This window comes from Pinus tabuliformis, chromosome 5_1 (assembly GCF_031772625.1).
Source record: "Pinus tabuliformis cultivar Carrire ecotype Pingquan chromosome 5_1, CPIR1, whole genome shotgun sequence".
NCBI classification, from domain to species: domain Eukaryota; kingdom Viridiplantae; phylum Streptophyta; class Pinopsida; order Pinales; family Pinaceae; genus Pinus; species Pinus tabuliformis.
Genome location: NC_142305.1, coordinates 241,949,217 through 241,969,018, shown reverse-complemented (window position 1 = coordinate 241,969,018; position 19,802 = coordinate 241,949,217).

The following is a 19,802-nucleotide window of genomic DNA, read 5'->3' as shown; positions in this document are numbered from 1 at the left end:
AGTCCTCATCATCGACAGTAACCCCCACACTTCCTAGCTCATCTCGACACTGAGTGAACTTCGTGAGATACTTGGGAATACTGTCACCCTTCTCGCATTTGATGTTTCTGAGTTTATCTTTGAGCGCCAGCTTCCTCTGATCGCTCTTGCTTTGGAATAATTCTGTTAATGATTTCCACATCAAATATGGAGTAGCCTTTCCATGGAGGCTGGACACAATGTGATCATTCACGCCCTCCAACAGAATCCTTCGACATTTTGTGGTCTTCTTTTGCCAAACTTCCGCCTCAGCAGCATCAGTAGGCTTTGATATATCCGTATCTATGAACTCCTTCAGCCCGTTATCATCCAATACTGCCTCCATCCTGTCCTTCCATGCAATATAGTTTGAGCTTCCCTCAAGAGCATACTCCAATCGCAATCTGTTGAAAGACATTGCTGCGTTGTCACCAAGAAAACACTGCTGCAAATTCGAATTCCACCAGCAACCAACTCAACCGCCTCGGATCTAAGATTCATGAGAACACAATATTTCTCGTACAGAGATTGACTGTATGGGCATTCACCGGATATCTCACCTTCCAAAGGAAGGATGAATTCAGAGGCTACCTGGCCCGATTACAGACTCTGCCTGAAGAAATAGAATGTAAACACTTCCTGAATAGTAGATCTGATGATCAATAGCTCTGATACCATGTAGAAATTTTGAATAATTTAACACATATTCAATGGAGATTATCTTGATCATGTACTATTGTGGAAACCATACACAATACATAAGCTCCTCTACGTTGATCAACAATATAGCAACATCAATAACAATAAAACATCAAGAGCATTCACACATTAACACAGTATGTATCCCGGGGAAAGCATCTCGCTAAAAACCCCACACTATCTGTATATTAATGATTGAGTCATGTAACATTACACAACATAATACTTCTCACAAGTATCTCCACCTCTGTTACACACAATACAGCTCAGATCTGATCTCCAAATCTCTTCCACTGCTTTCCTGCCTCCACTGCTCAATACCTGCTCAAGAACTGATGAGAATGGCTCACCAAACTCGTTTTTCACCTGCAAAATAGTCACTCAAACTTTGTTGGACGTGAGAACAAGCTATAATGTGGGCAAATACGTGAGCAAACTCATTGACATACTCAATCCCTTGATTGTGCAAGATCTGGTGCACAACTATAGTCACAACTGATAGCAATCTGATTCTCTACCACCTGTCCCTGTTGAACTGAACATGCACTGACATGCAACTGAGTTAACTGATGTATTCATTAGTTGTATTATGAGTTAATAACTTGTGAATTAATTAATAACTAATTCACCCAACTCATCTCTAGTCTATTTTCCAGTTAGACTAAATACAACCAGTTTAACAAAGCTAAACTGAACACAACTCCATCAACTCCACAATCAACTCCACCAAACTCAACTGATTGAGTTCTAACTGAAGTCATGCATGCAACAACTCAACTGACTCATAAGAAAAGCGTATTTCCTTCTGATAGCTGCAGGTGCCACCTCTGTAGCTCAAACTGAAGTGCTCCAAGAGAATAAGATTAAGTTTATAGTCCAAATATTATTGTGAGATAATAATATTTGACTTTTCTATTTTTTACTTTGATCACTCACACTGTGATCACTCACACTTTCATCAAAAATAGAAGTCCATCTATTTTTTCCCAACTTGATCAATCATCCATAAACAACAACCTGCAATCCATAGACATGATCCATATGTCTAAAAATAGACATAGTCTAAAAATAGACTTGCGCCAAAAATAGCATGCGGGCCCACTTAGTGAAGGCGACTCTTTTCACTAAGCTCCATCATCTTGTTGCAATCTCAACACATTCCCATAGCCAATCCATGGGTCCAAACCAATATGAACCTGACTGCCATTGCCAATATTCCAGGTCAGTCCATCCCTGATGTATGCTAGTGTATTTAGGACTGCCTGCCATACTGTTGATATGTTTTCTCTGTTCCGGGATGGGAGCCTAAGCCAGTAAAGAAGATGGAGAGGGAAGATATACTTCTGAGAGACAACTTCTACCCAAATATTTTTCGAGGTGAGTACATTCCATCCCAATTTTGTAGTCAGGGCACTAGCAAATATTTCTAGTCTTTTCAGTCCCCAACCCCCCCATTTTTTCGGAAGTGCAATCTTTTCCTAGCTAGCCCAAGCAAATATGTGCCCTTCTTGCTTTCCCCTCCATATGAATCTACAACACAACTATTGTATTCTGCTGATGATTCCCTTCGTTATCCAAGCTAGTGACATCTAGTATACTGGAGTGGCTTCCAGGACCGATTTGATAAGTATAAGTCACCCCACCCTGGAGAGCCATCTGTGGTGCCAAAAACCCAGATATTTAAGGCCATCCTCAAACTGCAAAGTGGTGAATGGGAATTGATGCAATGTGGAGTGAATCTCATTAGGTGTGCATCTAGTAGCAGATATAATGGACTTATGATGGTTGCATTCCATAACAATGGCAAAGAAAAAGGATCTAAAGGCAGTCGTGAATGTAGTGGTATCCCCCAAAGTTCCATTCAGAAATATGATAATATCATCAACACATAGGAAATGGGTGAGAGTGCAGTTGTGTATAATCTTGGTGCCAACCTGTCTTCCCTGTATTCGGTCCCCAGTAATGAGGCGACTCAGACTTCCATGATCAATAAAAAAAGGATAGGTGAGAGAGGGGATCCTTGTCTAAGGCCTCTTTCTGCGTGGAAGAAAGTTGATGCTGAACCATTGATCAGGACACTGTATGAAACATTAGATATGCAACACATGATCCATTGGATAAATGATAGTGGAAAGCCAAGATGTGTCAACAACATCTGAATATAGAGCCAGCTGGTATGGTCAAAGGCTTTAGCCAAATCAATCTTGAGTACCATACCTTTAAGTTTCTTAGTTTTGATGGAGTGTAGGGCCTCCTGAGCAGTGCCCACAACTTCATGAATGTGACGATGATCAAGAAATGCAAATTTCTCTGGGGAGATGTGTTCAGATAATATGGGCTTGAGGCGATTAGCAATAATCTTGTAGATACAATTGCAGAGCGATATAGGCCTGAAGTCATTGAAAGATTGAGGGTCATCAATCTTGGGGATAAGAGCAATAAAAGTAGAGTTAAAAGCATCATACATCCACCCACTCATTCGGAAATCTTCAATGATCTGAAGGAGCTCATTCCCAAGGATGTCAAAGAATGCAAGATAAAATTCTATCGACCAGCCATCGGGTCCAGGGCTCTTGTCCTTCTTGAACCACTTTAGGGTGGCTTCCAATTCCCCCATGGTAACTGGCTCAAGTAGGCCCTCTCCTGTTTCATGATCCACAAATCTGGGAAAGTGGTCAACCACCTTGATGATCTCTGCAAGATTAGCCTCCAGAGGAGCTCTGAATAGTCTACCAAAATGGGTAGTACCAAGAGTAGCCAATTGGTGGAAGGTCTTTGCTTGTGTACCATCATCATCCTCTAGATGCCAAATAGTATTGATAACCTGGCACCCATTTGAAAATTTGTGATAGAACTTAGTATTTTCATCGCCCTCCTGTAACCAAATGGCCCGACTTCGAAGTCATCATGTTTTCTCTTGAACCTTCAAGATTCTATTATGATCCATTTCAAGTTTGATGAGTCTTCCTTTTGCCTCAGAGGAGAAAAACCCACAACTTTCCCTGTCCCCCAGATGTTCAAGCTCCAATTTCGTGTCCCTCAGAGTCTTCTCATCTTTAATACTTCTTGCCCATACAATAGATTTATGTTTAAGGGTAATTAGTTTATTGGAAAAAACTTCAGAGGCTGATTGTCCCAAAGGGGGAATGAAGGTCTTCCAATGCTTTGTAACCATCTGGATGTAACCCTCATCCTTGAGCCAGGTTGAATTGAATTTATAGGGTGCCTTTGGTTTATGGTCTCCACAAGAAATTTCAAGATAGATGGGCATGTGATCAGACAAACCCCCAAAACCCACCCATTGACGATATAAAGGTAAGTGATCCAGTAATGTGTCCTTGACCAGAAATCTATCTGCCTCCTGGCTAGAGTAGCATCTCCAGTCCTCCTATTTTGCCCGGTGGGTGAAGCTGGGCCACAGGAATATCAGTTAGATGATGGTCTTCCAATAGATACCGAAACACTTCTAATAGAGAGTCACATTGAGCATTATGACCCCATGATTCAGCATGACCAATAGAGAAGTTGAGGTCACCCCCAATGATAATATTCTCAGCTTGCATATAGTAATGATTAAGTAGCTGATGCCAGAATGGTGCCTTGTTGATACAGGGCCCATATACATTTATAATTCTCAACTCCCTACCAACTTCTGTAGAATAAATATCAACCCCAATGATCCCTTCCCCACCCTAGGAATTCAGTAATCTTACAGACTTGGGATTGTAGCCCAGAGCCAACCCACCAGACCTCCCACAAACGTCCAATGCATGAAAAATCCAACTCGGGTTAATAGCCTCAAGAATGGGGGTGATCAATGTACAGGGTGCAAGAGTCTCCTGAAGAAAAATAATTTCAACCAATTCCGTATCAAGAAACCAACAAAAGGCTAGTTTCTTGGCGGGACTAGCCAGCCCACGACAATTGAAGGAGATCCACTTCATGGGGGACTAGAGGGGAGTGAGGTCAGTGCTCTAAGGACCTTGTCAATGGGTTGTTGGCGACCATGAGCCACATCTAATCCAGCCTGGAATATGGCCTTAGACATGTTGGAGTGTCGACCCCTGATAGTTCTGGTGGGCGAGGCTGGGGGGATGATTCCAATACCACTACCGTCCCCAGGATTTAATCGAACCAGTGATCGGAGGTTATAATTATGACTCCGAATGGAATCAATGGAATGATTTGTAGGTGAAATGGATTTCGATATCCCAGGAATGGATGGGGGAGTGGGGGAGAAGGTAGGTGCAAAAGGAGCCAGTGTGCACAGTACCGAGGGGGGACAAATAACAGGTGTAGAAGTGAAAATCGATACACAAGGAAAACAAACAGATGATATATCAAAAGGAAGAGAAGGAGTCAATGAAAATGTGCTTGCAACAGAGGCAGTTGCAGCCACCGCCGCACGAGATCTGGTGATATGTGTGGATGGGGGGTGAACGTGCTCCATGCGAGCATCACGAACCACCGGTGAATGCACTTCCAGCAGTGTAGGATCCTTGCCTCCCGGGTCTGTAGTGGTCATGGGGGCTTCACTAGGGAGAAATACCATACCACATGCATTCATATTGGGGGATATATATTGAGGAAAAAATGACATAATATATTGGGGGATATATAGGGGATAAAGAGTTTTTATATTCGCAGGTGTAAGAAATGAAGCTCAAAGTTAATGAAAAATACAAAGGGGTATAAAAAATGTTAGTGAAAAGATGGATACCTACAATCCCTAATGAAAGTAGGGGTTTTTAAATTGGGAAGGTGTATTGGCTTCATATTGGTAGGCGGTTAAGTATTGTGATTTTTATAGGTAGTTTCCAATATGTAGTCAAAATGGGGATATACTTTAATATGTCATGAACGCATGTGATATGTTAGAGGTTCATTGAGTGAAGCCCCCATGACAGTGGGAGTAGCAACAACATGTTCAGGTTGTGCCACCGATGCAGAGCTGGAGGCCAGTAGTGGAAAATCTTTGTATAGGTGCTCTATCTTATGGCACCTTCGACATCGATAGGGAACCCCCTCATAATCCAAAATCTGGACTCTACATGTGTTCCTCCAGTGTAATTGTATATTTTCCTCTAGACCTTCCCTGGTATCTAGGTGTACCAAAATTATTGCCATGGACATATTCCCAGAGACTATATATGATTTATCATAGTCCATGTATCATCCAAGGGAATTTCCAATCCTCTTGAAGACGTCTTCTGACTAGAAGTGTAGAGGTAGTCCAGGTAGGTGCACCCAAATAGGCCCTACCCCAAGGTGTTCTCACTTAGGATCAAATAGAGGACTCCATCGCTTGAGAAATACCGGTGCCATTTCGATATGCCAATGCTTAGATAGCACCCAAGGTATGAATTATGGGCATTGAAAATGCAGGGCAAACTATCTGCGAGAGAGGATTACCACCGATGGTATTTCGTTGAGTACACACCCCCAAATCTTGAAAACCCATTAATTTAGTCGCGCTGCTGAGTATGCCCTACCTCTTACTCGACCCATCAAAACACAGTCGAATGTATCAAGCAAGTCCCCTATATGAATGTCGTCACCAAAGGTGAGTGAAATCTTCTTCGATCTGCCCTTCACCTCCTTGAAGTGCTTGGTCGGTCGCCCCAGTCGTCTAGGAGGAGGTCTACCCAGAGGATTAGGGGAAGGAACAATACCAAAACCCAACTGTGAATCCCCAGTCAAGCTCAGGTGAGGTGGGGAGGAGTCCGTGAAGCAACCGGAAGTGGGTGGATAGGCTAACAACAGGAAGGGGTTGGAAGATGCGGGATCGACGAGTGGGTGAGAATAATGAGATTGCGCTTGAGGGGGTAGAGTGTGAGATGTCCCAGGGAAGTTTAATGAAGGAGACATCGAGGGGAGAGAGAACGCGGGAGGGTTGAGGCAAGAAGATAGACATTGCAAAGAGGTCGGGGAGAACGGGGGAAAATATGGGCCAGGGGGGAAATAAACCTCATCGGGTACCCGAGTAAATTTTTGTGAGGAGGATGATAGATTGCTCAGCTGGTGAAACTACTGTGCCGGAAGAGTGAAGACCAGGTAGTCCAGAACCGAATAAACCCCTCGTGCACGGCTAGGGTTGTTGGAATCTCCAGCGAAATGCTAGTGGAAGAAATTGATAGATACAAAGGGAAGACTGACCAGCTGGGGTCCGATGCGAAGGGGTCCTTGGAGTAGTCAATTATGTCCTCGTCCATGCTAACCGACAAAAACAAATAACCACCCTGGGAAATTCCTCCAGTTGATAGATGCCGAGTGAATCATTTGTTTATGTTAATTTGCATATAAAAATTACATAAAAACACTCAAAAACTCATGTTTAACTTGCAAACAATCTCACAAATCCTCAAGCATATTCAATATAATCTGAAAAGGAATTTTAGCACAACAAAACTAAATTTCTTAATCAGATCAAGTTTTGGTATCAGAGCTCTTGGTTTTATTCGTGCAAGAAGGATTTAACTGTTTGCAAGTGAATGTCATGCTTACAAGGTTAAAACTCAAGAGAGGAGAAGGGAATTTGGCTGAAAGCCCTGAAGTTGGGCAAGGGGAAGGAGGGAAAGGTTGCCACAATCTCCACCACTGATTCTTCCTCCACTTGCAGTTGAGACTCTAGTGAGTATGTCTCATGAAGGAGAGCCTAGAAACATGACAGAAGATGAGAAGGTATTCAGGAAGGCTTTCTTTGATATGAGAGAGATGGTGAAGGTCCTCTATGAAGAGAGGAATACCAGACTGTAGGGTGAAAGCTCCAAACCTCCCAAAGGAGAAGGTTATTAAGGAGGAGGAGGTAATGGAAATGGAGGTAAAACTCCACCCTCTCCACCATCATCTTCATATTCTTCTTCACATGAATCTTCATCCTCTTCCACTAACACAACCCTTACTCATACTCATCAATATACCTCAAAAGGAACTGGTAAATCACCCTTATTAAGACTTGATGTTAAATTTTAAGTGCCCATGTATAATGGTGAAGTGAATGTAGAGAAGCTTGATAATTGGATTCATTAGTTGGAGGTCTATTGTAGAATTCAAACCTTCAAGAGAATGACATAAGATTCAATTAGCTTCCTTGAGGATGGAGGGTGCAACATTAGTATGGTGGGAATCAAAGACACAAGAGGAGATAAAAAAATTACGGTAAGCTCTCAATTTCTTGGTCTGATTTCATTGTTGCAATTAAAAGACAATTCTACCCTCTAGTTTATATGCATAAAGACATCATGAATTGGCAGAACTTCAGACAACTTAAAGGTCAAAATGTGCAATAGTACACCCAAGAGTTCAGAAAAAGGTCTCTAGTGTTAGGTGTAGATTTTCAATCACAAGACATGTTGTTGAAGTACATAGGGGGATTACACAGTTACCTTAAAGTATCCTAATGTTTAATTCCAATAATCTAGATGAGGTGTATGTGCAAGCCACTCATCTTGAGGCAAGAGGTACTCTAGAAGAGGGTAGTAAAAAGCCATTTAAGGGTAAAGAAAAAGAAAAGGGTTTCAAGGGAAAGAAAAATGCATCCATTAAAAAGGAAGGAGAGAAAACAATATGTAAACATTGTTCCAAAGAGGGTCACGATGAAGCTAATTGTTGGAATCTTCATCCCAAGACGAGGCCTAAGAAATTCAACAATAAAGGAAAAGGAAAGACAACTGCCATCATTCAAGAGGATTTGGGATCCGATTCGGGTGATGAAACTAAAATTACATCCATGGGTATAAAAGGAAAATAATTCATTGCTAGCACTAGTATATCATATTGTCACACTAGTTCTCCAAATGAAGAAACAAGGATTGAATTATTTAATGTGAGGGTAATCTCAAAACATACAAAAATCGACACGCTATTTGATAGTGGGTCTCAAACCGACTTGATATATGATGATTTAGCTAAGAAACATAATATTGAAACCATTTTACATCCCAAGCCATATCCATTGGGTTGAATATGCAAAGACACTTACAGGTAACAAGAAAATGTATTCTTCGGTTTGCAATCACAATAAACTTCATTGACGAAGTTGAATTAGATGTTGTATCGCTTGATATATCAGGAAATGTTTTGGGTAGTCCTTACCTCTATGATAGAAAAGAAATCTTCTATAGTCATGAAAACAAGTACCACTTGTTCAAGGATGGTGTGGAGTATATTGTGAGAGCTCATCGTAAGAAACTAAATATTTCATTAGTTAATGTAGGGCAAATGACAAGACTAATGAATTCAAGCAAGAATTTAGTGCTTCTTATGATCAAACCCAATGTTGATGTTGATTATGAAGCATTTGATGTTTGTAATTCAAAATTCAAAATTGATTTGGTTGATGTAGTTAACCATGATGATGAGGTGTTTCATAAAGCAAAGGGATTCCCTTCCAAGAGGATAATCCAACATGAAATACCATTGCAACAAAGGTGTCTTCTTCCTAACATTGACATGCATCAGATGTCAAGAAGGGAAAGTACAAAAATAACAAAGCAAATTCAAGTATTTTTGAACAAAAGGATCATCCGACCATCTCCTTTACCATATGGTGCGCCTCTTGTTTTGGCACCCAAGAAGAATGGTAAGCATTTCATTAAATAGGATTCAAGAAGTGGCTTTCATCAAAGTAAAGTTGTTGAAGGAGACATATGGAGGACAACATTCAAAACCAAGTAGGGTTTTTTTGAATGTATTGTTATGCTTTTTGTTCTTTGCCATGCTCCTACTACTTTGATGCATGTGATGAATGATGTATTGAAGCCATATCCAGACATGATAGTCTACTTGGATGACAATTTCATTTTCAGAAAATTTCATTATGAACATGTCGTGTGTGAGAAATAAATACTTGATGTCATATATCAAGAACATTTGTTATTGAAGATGTCAAAGTATGTGTTGGATAAAATTTCTTTGATGTACTTGGGCCATAATATTGGAGAAGGTGAGCTGAAGTTAGACCTCTCCAAGATTGATGCCATTATGGATTGGTCAATGCTCAAGATAGTCATCTGGATAAGAGGTTTTTTGGGAGAAGCCCATTATTGGAGGAAAGATTTTGTTAATTTTTATTCTATTTTAGCTCATTCGCATTATTTGGCAGCTGTGCAAAAGGTCTTCCAACGGGGAGGCAAACAACAAGAGGCATTTGATGCTTTAAAACAAAAGATCAGTTCATACTTTATACTTGTTCTTCTAAACTTGAAAAAATCATTTGAGTTTTAGGTTGATGTATGTGACGATGCCATGGGTGCAGTGCTTATGCAATGTGGTAAGACCATTTAATTTCATTTAGAATTTTTCAATGGTGTAGTGTTTAATTTGTAGCGACAAAGGCTCTTTCATTGAATGAGTTTTCTTCTACTATTCCACTTGGTCAAAAGGAATAAGAAATGTATAAGCGACAAATTTGTTGATGTACTTTCTAGGCCTATATTTTGTATAACTACTTTCCTCAAGCATCATTTTGTTTTGCATGAAAGTTATGATCAACAAAATACATACTTTCAAGATGTACATTCAAGCTTGAGTCAAGGGAATCAAGTAGAGGAATTTGTTTACCATTTGTATCATAATGTGTTGTATCATCTTGGTAAGAAGGATGTTGCTACTCATGGTAACATGGACAAAGCCAAGGACTTCATTGAATGACTCCAAATGGTACATCAAACAGTGAAAGATCAACTTGAAAAGAGCAAAGGAAAGTACAAAGCAAGGCACGACAAGCATCGTGTAGATCACAAGTTCCAAGTCAGTGATAAATGGATCGAGATTGGAAAGGTGAGGGAACTGTACCCTCACTTGCTGGACAACTGAAAGTGATATTTTGGGGTCCAAAAGGCTTCCATTGGGGAGGAATGATTAGGTGCTCAAAAAATAGCTCAAAATTCAAAGTTGTCAGATTGGCATGGAACTTGAACAACCTTGTAGTGCTTGTCATCCTGAATTCGGTACAACTCATTTCACACGAAACGGACTTCGTATGACTCCAGAAATGAGTTCTATTCACTTTCCCAAACAATGAAATTTAAAAAGAAAAATGACAGCCTTGTTAGTAGTCCTTACTGCTAATGTGGCACTGATTGGGCAAGGTATGTGGTCATTGTCTTGGTCAATGGGCTCCTTCGACGAATGAGGTGATGACAAGCATCATTTTTTTTTTGGGTGCAATTGGCGCAATCTCATTGGTTGGAATGGTGGCCAACCACAGGCTGACACGTGGCCCAGCCAGAGGATGCCCCATGGCAGCCCTGGAGGCCACCAAAATTTTGTTGGAAGTCTGGGCAGAGGCAGCGGGGTCAAACCCGCGACCTCCAAATGCTAATAACAAGCCGTTACTAATGCGCCATTACCATGTGGCTTAATATGTATAGACCACAATGAATAATTAAATACATATTTCCGCATTGTTTGGGAATGGGCCAACTAGCATGGGGCTAGTCCACAGTTACATACACGCATGTGATCACCACGGAGGAGGAGTGGTGGCCCGAATGGCAGGGGTAGGTCATTGGCCTTAGCCCCAAGCACATGGCCACAATTCCAGAACTTAAGCGTTAGCGGGCATTTAAGCTGTCTAACAATTTCACTCGGTTTTCGACGAAATTGTCACTCTGTTAGTACGTGGGGAATTTGCAGTGCGATTAGCAGAAGATTGGGAATGGCCATAACTTCTTGAGTTTTTGACCAAATCAGGAGGAGAAAGAGTCTACACAGGCATTTTTGGGCATTCGTGAGCCATTGGAACAGGTTTCAGAGCATTTTGAGCATTGTAAACTGATGTATTCACATTTTTGAGCATAATAGAGAGGGCCAAGCCATTGGAAGTTGGATTAAGGAGACGTAGCCCAGGAGGGGTGAACTACTTCATCATGTGCTACTGTGTTACTGTTTACGGTGAGTTTAATGTCTGTTATATGTTGTTGTTCAGTCATTTGTTTATGTTAATTTGCATATAAAAATTACATTAAAACACTCAAAATCCCATGTTTAAACTTGCAAACAATCTCACAAATCCTCAAGCATATTCAATCTATATGAAAAGGAATTTTAGCACATAAAAACTAATTTTCTTAATCAGATCACATCATCACTTGCCTGCCGAAGGTGTTGCTAATACTTTTAGCAACTTAGTAATCTATATGAAGCTCATTCATGCCCCTGGTGGGTTCTTTGACATCCCAAGGTGCCTCAAATGGTGTGCCTTCCTGCAGATAAAAACCAACATTTGTCTTTATCTCTTTCCATACCTTTTGTTCTTCTGCTTGGTTTCTTCCTTCTTGTAAGCCCAACAACAAGGGTGGACTGAGTTTGAGTCCTATCCATTTGATCTTCAGTCTTTGCATGATTCTTTTGTACAATGGGGTTCTTTCCAAGGCATTCCTTAGCCTTTCAGGAGAGTGATACTCTCTAATTTGTAGACTATGGGGTAAGGTATGCCACCTTCTCTAACAAGCTTGTAGACTCTCTATTCCTAACATCCTAAAAGTGTCCTCAAAATGTAGAATGGATTGCTCTTGGGTTTCTATGTACTTAGGTGCTAAATCAGAATAAGAGGAGATGAGGTTGTGATTGCTGATGACAATTATATGGCTCACCAATTCTACTTTGATGTATAAGGGATCTTTCTCTTCCTTTGTGATCACCTTCTTTACCTGTTTAGCTTGTGTCTCCTCATGTGTTAACCATCTTGCCATGAGTTGCATGTATCCCAAAATTGAATTGGGGTCCCAAAAATTCAGATATGTTAGGATCAGATTATGCATATAAAACTCAACTAGTTTTTCCCTCTCCTCCATACTTACCCTTTTGCAAAAAATGGAATAAATTTCTTGTAGTCTTGGAAAGGAAAATACCCATATTGTGCTAGTGTCTTTATTTGGAATTGTAGCCACTGCTCCTTGAGGAAAAGAGTATAGGATTTGGATGACTGCCTGCATTGTATGGCTTCCATAGAGACTTGCCATAGTAGTAAGTTGTGTTTCCTTTTCTTGCAACTATTCTTTTAGCCTTGTGTTCTTTTCCTGTAGCTTTGTCATCATGGTTGAATCCCTTAGTTTTGGGTCACTTAGTTCCTTTCCCATTTCATTGATCTTTTCCTCCATTAAGTCCACATCTTCTACATTTTTGGATTTGGAAATCTGCATCCATCTATATGTCCTTCCTCTTTCCTTTTATAATTCAGAGAAGAGTGGGATGGCAAAATTATTGGGTATAATCCTACCTCCCTCAAAAAATTTGTAGTAGGATTCTAGACAGGGCTGTGACTTAGGCTCTTGGAGGCATTTTTCATCCTTTCTTGAGGTGGCTGCTCCTTCTTGGAGCTCCTCTTTTTGCTCCTGTAGCATCCTCTATTTCTCCTGTAGCAACCCTTATTCCTCCCGTGGCTTCTTTGTTTCCTCCTGCAGCTCCTCTTTTTCTGCTTTTCCAATGGTAGTTTGTGTCTTGAGTCTCTCGAAGGTGACTGCTGTAGTGGTGGTCCTTCCCACAGGTATCACAGGTGGCTTGGTTTTGGCCTCAGGAGAGGTAACCTCCTTAATATTCCCTTCACTAGGTCTTAGTTCTTCCTTTTTCCTCGGTGACTCATATATAGTGATAGGGATTTTTGGAGGAGGTTGTGGTTTCCCTTGCCTAATCTCAGTGCTCTTTCTTTTTTTGATGTATAGGGGACCTTGCCTTGGCTGCCTCCTTTTGGGCTTGACAAGTGTGCCCAATATAGCCAATGTTGCAACCACTTCTTGCTTAGTACTCCCTGTAGAGAGACTTGTTTGATGTCCTCGTTTCTATGTCTCTTGGGGCTTAGAAGTCTCGTCAAGGCTCTCTTTTTCTTCTTCCTTAATATTTGCTTCTTCTTCCTCTATTTTTATTTACTCTTCTTTCTTTGTTTTTCCTACCTCTTCTTCCTCTATTTTTCCTCTCCTAATTCTAGTGCTAGAGGATGGTGTTTCTCCAGGTGTGATGACTTGGTTTCAATGAAGACCTCGCTGTCCATGTCTACAGAATCAGTCCATAACAAAGGGTTCCTTAAGTGACTTAAAGCATCCATCACAATTACCTTAATGAGGCCATGGTGGGAAATGTGTTGATGCTTCCCTTCCCTCGCCTTCTGGCTCATTTCAATGATTGATTACAGGAGGAAGCAGAGAACACTTAGTCTCTATGAGATTGGTAAATCTACTTTGAATCTAAGCTCATGGAGTAGCTTGAAATGATAGGCATATACAATGCTCAGCCTCCCCTCGCAGGATATGTATTTGAGAATGTGGCAGGCCACTTCATCCCAGGGGTAAGGTGGGCTTTCTCTTCTTATTCCATTATTATCCTCCATAGGTTTTTATCTCTGAATGAAAAAGTTATTCCTAGTATTAACACTTACTGCTTTGTCCTCCTTGATCCATCGAATCCCTAAGGGTAAGGTGGCCACTTTACTTATGGTTTTAGGACTTAAAGAGATGGCCAATCCTCTAACAGCAATAGTGGCACTATCTTCTCCTTGAGAATGTAGTTCCATGGAAAATTTTGAGTTATGCCATCATCATACCCTTTCAATTGTTCAAAGAAACCCATACATTGATGTCTTAGAATTTTTTTTACTGCAAGAGGGTGTTGGTGATTTTTCTTTGTGTCTATGGGTTCTCTTATATTGAATCCTCCCCCCATTTCTTCTATTGCTCCTTCTTGGTGTTACTTAGGTGTGAATTTCAATGTTTCCTCAAGGAAATATCAACGGTAGAAACAATATTAAACTTACTTTTTATCATTGAGGGAGAAGGACGCTAGAATTTATATCAAAGCAAATTATTTTTCTGTCCCTATCTTTCCTTTACACACAACGATTTCCAAAAGGAACTACTGCTCAATTGTCTATTACAGGGAAAAGGAGGGAGAAATCCACTTACTCCTTTTCAAAATAGATTTTTCATGTGCATGAGGGTTTGCAGACAACTTTGGGTCACTTTAGCTCTCTTTCACCCTTCAATTCCCTCTTGTAGGAGTTCAAACCCTCCTGTAGCTCCTCCTATAGGTTCTCTTGTAGTACCTGCAACCATAGTTCAAAGAAGCTCGGTGGCACCCTAGGTGGTCTGATAGCACTAGCTCATCCTTCCTCTTACTGTTTTTTCTAGAAATGAACGATGATATAAATCGAGTTTAGCCTAGTACTTAATATTCCCTTTTGTGGTAAAGGCTCGAAGAGCTTTGGTGACATGGCTCATACACGAACTTACTCTTTTGAACCATTGTAACCACTCCTTGTAATCATTACCCTGCTCCTCATTATCATAACCTCACTCCTTGTAATCACCAGCTCACTTGAGTTGACATTTCCACGTTGCATGTGTTACTGAATGAACTTGATTTTATTAGTCAAGGGTGACCATGTTCACTGGTCACCTCTAGCCCATTAAAATTCCTTTATCGTCTATTAACACATTTTAACATTATATGCATAGGGAAGAGTTAAAGGTTTTCATACCTAAGCCCACATGTGGATCATATTGCTAGAGATGCTTGCTTGCTGGAATTGGATCTCATAACATTGTGATCTTAATAGTGTTGATTTTCTTTGCTTGTTTTTATTCAGGTCTTCATAACTTGATGGTCTTTTGATTGATAACTTTACTATTGTGCAGGTCCCTTCCATGTGTCCAAGCTACTGTTGGTGGAGTGGATGGACTGCTTCCTAAGGATGATGTGCCTCTTCTCTACTTCAGAAATGGCTCCATGATGCTCTTTGTGGATGGAAAAAAATAATTTTAAGAAGTTCTGTTGTGACTGTATAGGCTATTATAGGAGGAGTCTCCTTCATATAGAAGTCATTTAATCCCCTTTTTCAAGGCCTCATTTTTCATGTCAGATTGAGGGAAAGTTGTGAAAGGTATGAGGACAAGATTACGGTCATGAGGAAGTGGTGTAGGTGGTGGAAGAATGGAAAACAAAGGTTTTCTGTGTGTGTTTTTTAAATGCATGACAGAGAGGAAATTTGAGCTGACTTTGACTAGATGGAATGCATGGGTGATAAAATTGACATTGGTGGACCTCTCTCAACATTACCTAAAGAAAGTATGACCCTCTGGTTTCTTTTTCCCATCGGATCTCCCCCTTGTAGCATTTTGGGCTCCTCCTGTAGCATTACAATGAGGATGCAAGATTTGATTCTTTTGTTGGTTGGAAGATGGAGACAGCTAGGTATGTGAGTGGAAAGTGTGGAAATGAAATATGTAGTTAGAACAATGGAGGAATACACTTGTAGGTGCTACCCTGTAGCCATGATTATGTCAACTATTTGGAGTCCTACAAAGAAAATTTGTTAGAAAAAGTGGTGTAAGAACTCATTCCCTTTGTTTTTCTCTCTCTTTTTCTTTTCTTTCTTTCTTTTTTTTGAGACAAGAAGGCTACCTCTGTAGAGGTTTTCAACCTAAATGCCTGCCCTAGACGCCTCAGAGGACATTTTCACCTGGGGATTTTTTCATCTTTTATTTTTTCTTTTCTTCTCTTTTTTGCTCCTGGGCTGCCTTAGAGAGGTTTTCAACTTATGAGTTGGCCTCAGATGCCTCATGGAGGTTTTCATATATGCCTTATTATTATTATTATTATTGTTATTATTTTTAGAAATTCGGTGGACTGAGGGCTATGATCCTCCCAATCACATTTAATTCTTTGCTGAATGAACTGAAGAAATCTTCCTTGGACAAAAGTTTCTTGTACAACTTAAACCTATGCCCATTGAAAAGTAAGGGAATCCCTTCCTCATCAATTGTTCTAATTTGGATAGACTGATTCTCATGACACTTCTTACTAGATAGGGACCCAACCATCTTGTTGTTAACTTCCCCTTGAAATCCTTGAATCTGGAATCATACAACTGTAGGTTTTAACCTTGTACAGAAATTACCTACATACGAATTCTAAAACACATAAAATAAGCAATGCGAGATCATAACACATAAAACACATATACACAGAGATTTTCCCCTGGATCCCAAAACCAGGACGACCAGCTTGATTTTTCATTATTGTTCCTTTCAATGTTATAATACATATTTATACATGCCGAAGCATCCAATACCATGGACTGAAAACCATCGTGTCCAAAAAACATGTGCGAAAATCATGCACAAAACCATAGTTGGGTCCGCCCAACCTAACATAGGGTCCAAAACCAAAATTTTCTGGGGCGCTGCCCCAGACCTCATAAAGTGGGGTTACGGGTGCCCTTCAAAACCCCTGTTAACTACGTGGAAAGAATATAACACAACCCAACATTCTCCCACTTGTTGTTTTCTTTCCACAGGGGGCCACAAGAGAGCTTAGTCATTTTTCCAGCCCTGAAATACCCATTGCCTCTCTACACCAAGAGAACTTCTCAAAGCTCACAAATTTTGTCAATGCATCTGCAATATTCTTTAAAGTGTCCACCTTTACCAGCAACACCTTTTTTTCTTCTATCATATCCCTCACAAAGTGATACTGAACATTAATGTGCTTTGTATTTGAATGATATGTGGGGTTCTTTGCCAAGAAAATTTCACTTTGGTTGTCACAGTCTATCCTTCTAGCTCCCTATACTAACCCCATACTTGAACACAATCTCTGCAACCAAACTTCTTCCTTGCTTGCATGAGTGGCTGCCATGTATTTTGCCTCTGTAGTTGATAGTGCCACTACAGATTGTTTCTTACTCATCCAACTGACTGCACCTCCAAATAGGTTAAACACATACCCACTTGCAGATCTTATCTGATCCAGATCTCTAGCCCAGTCTACATCAACAAAGCCATGAATATCCAACACTCTGTCCAATCTTGGTCTTCCTTGGTAGCATAAACCATAATCACTAGTGCCATGTAAATACCTGAAAACCCGCTTCACTGTTGTCCAGTGCTCCTTCCCTGGTTTTGACATAAACCTGCTCAATACTCCTACTGCATGTGCAATTTCTGGTCTAGTACAGACCATTTCATACATCAGGCTACCGACTGCACTTGCATATGGAACAGGGGACATGTCCTCTTCCTCTTCTTGTGTCTTGGGACACTGTTCAGCAGATAATCTCACACCTACAGGAATAGGAACCTTCACCGGTTTACTATCCTGCATATTAAACCTCTGTAATATTATCTCGACATACTTTCTCTGGTTTAACCAGAGCTTCCTCTTTGCCCGATCTCTTTTAATTTTCATGCCCAAAATATAGTTTGCAGCACCAAGATCTTTCATGTCGAATTTGGAGGACAATTGGGTCTTCAAATCCTGGATAACTTCTTTGTCATTTCCAACCAACAACATATCATCCACATACAAGACTAGATAAATAATACGGTCACCAATTAATTTAAGATACACATAGTGATCTGCTTTGCTTCTAGTGAAGCCAAGTCCCCGTATAAACGTATCAAATTTCTGATACCACATCCTTGGTGACTGTGTTAACCCATACAAAGACTTCTTTAACTTGCATACCAGTTCTTTCTTACCCTTCGCTGCAAAGCCTTCAGGTTGCTTCATGTAGATTTCCTCTTCCAGATCCCCGTGAAGAAATGTTGTCTTCACATCCATCTGTTCTACCTCAAAATCAAAAGCAGCGGCAACAGATAAAAGTAACCTAATAGAAGTTACCTTGGCAACAGGAGAACAAATATCACCAAAATCAATTCCTCGCACCTGGGAATAACCTTTTGCTACCAAACGAGCTTTGTATTTCTCTACTTTTCCTTCTGCATTTGTCTTCTTTTTGAACACCCATTTGCTGCCAATGGGTTTCCTTCCACCCGACAACTCCACCAGATCCCAAGCCTCATTTTTGTGCAAAGATGCCATTTCATCAACCATGGCCTCTTTCCAGAGTTTTCCATCCTCTGAATCTGCTGCTTCCTTCACAGTTCTAGGATCATCGTCAGTAATAGATAAAGAAAATTTGAACAGAAAGCAGATGGACTATACCTTTCAGGCTGCCTTCTTTCTCGAACTGATCTTCTCACAACCGGAGTTTGTGGCTCTTCATCTTCTGATTCCTCCTCCGTTGTAGAGTCTGATTCTTCCTCCTTTAGCTCAAACTCTATCTTCTCAGGTTCCTTTCATTGGACTTCATGTTTAATAACATCTTTCATCTCTTTGAACACCACATCTCGGCTGTACACAACATTTTGTGTGACTGGGTTCCAAAGCTTATAACCCTTTAAACCATCCTTATACCCAATAAAGATGCACTTTTCAGATTTACTATCCAACTTGGTTCGTTTCTCCTTTGGAACGTGTACATATGAATCACACCCAAATACCCTCAGATGTGAAAGAGAGGGTTTCTTACCAGTCCATACCTCTTGTGGAGTCTTATCCTCAACGCTAATGAAGGTGACCTGTTGACCAGGTAACATGCAGTTTCCACCGCCTCTACCCAGAATTCTTGTCCTAACCCGGCACCACTGAGCATGCTTCTTTCCCTTTCCATCAATGTCTTGTTCATTCTTTCTGCAACTCCATTTTGCTGAGGTGTATATGGACTAGTTTTCTGTGGTGATATACCACACTTCTTACAGAATTCTTCAAATTCCTTGCTGCAAAACTCTCCACCATTATCTGTCCTCAGCACCTTTATCTTCTTCTCTGTCTGATTTTCCATGAGAACCTTAAATTCTTTAAACCTGTCAAAGACTTCATATTTCTTCTTAAGGAAATATATCCATGTATTCCTTGACAAGCTCTAATATATGTTTCACCCTCTTACTACCAGAGGGGAAACTCACTCGATTCTGCTACCCATATACACAATTTTCACAAAAATCAAAATCCAGAGAGCTATTACTCATACCTTCTACCGTACCTTTACCATGAAGTATTCAAAGGCCCTTCTCTCCAATATGTCCAAGCCTTTGCTGCCAGAGCATGGTCTTCTCTCCAGAGACCACTAGATTTTCTACTCCACTTTCAGGAACCAGAGAACTATTGCACCCATCAATAACAGTGCTACCTTGTAGCTTGTACAAAGTTCCAATCCGAACTCCCCGCATCAATACCAGTGCTCCCCAAATCATCTTGCAAGTATCCTTCTCGAACATTGTTTTTACACCTGCATCATCCAGCTTACT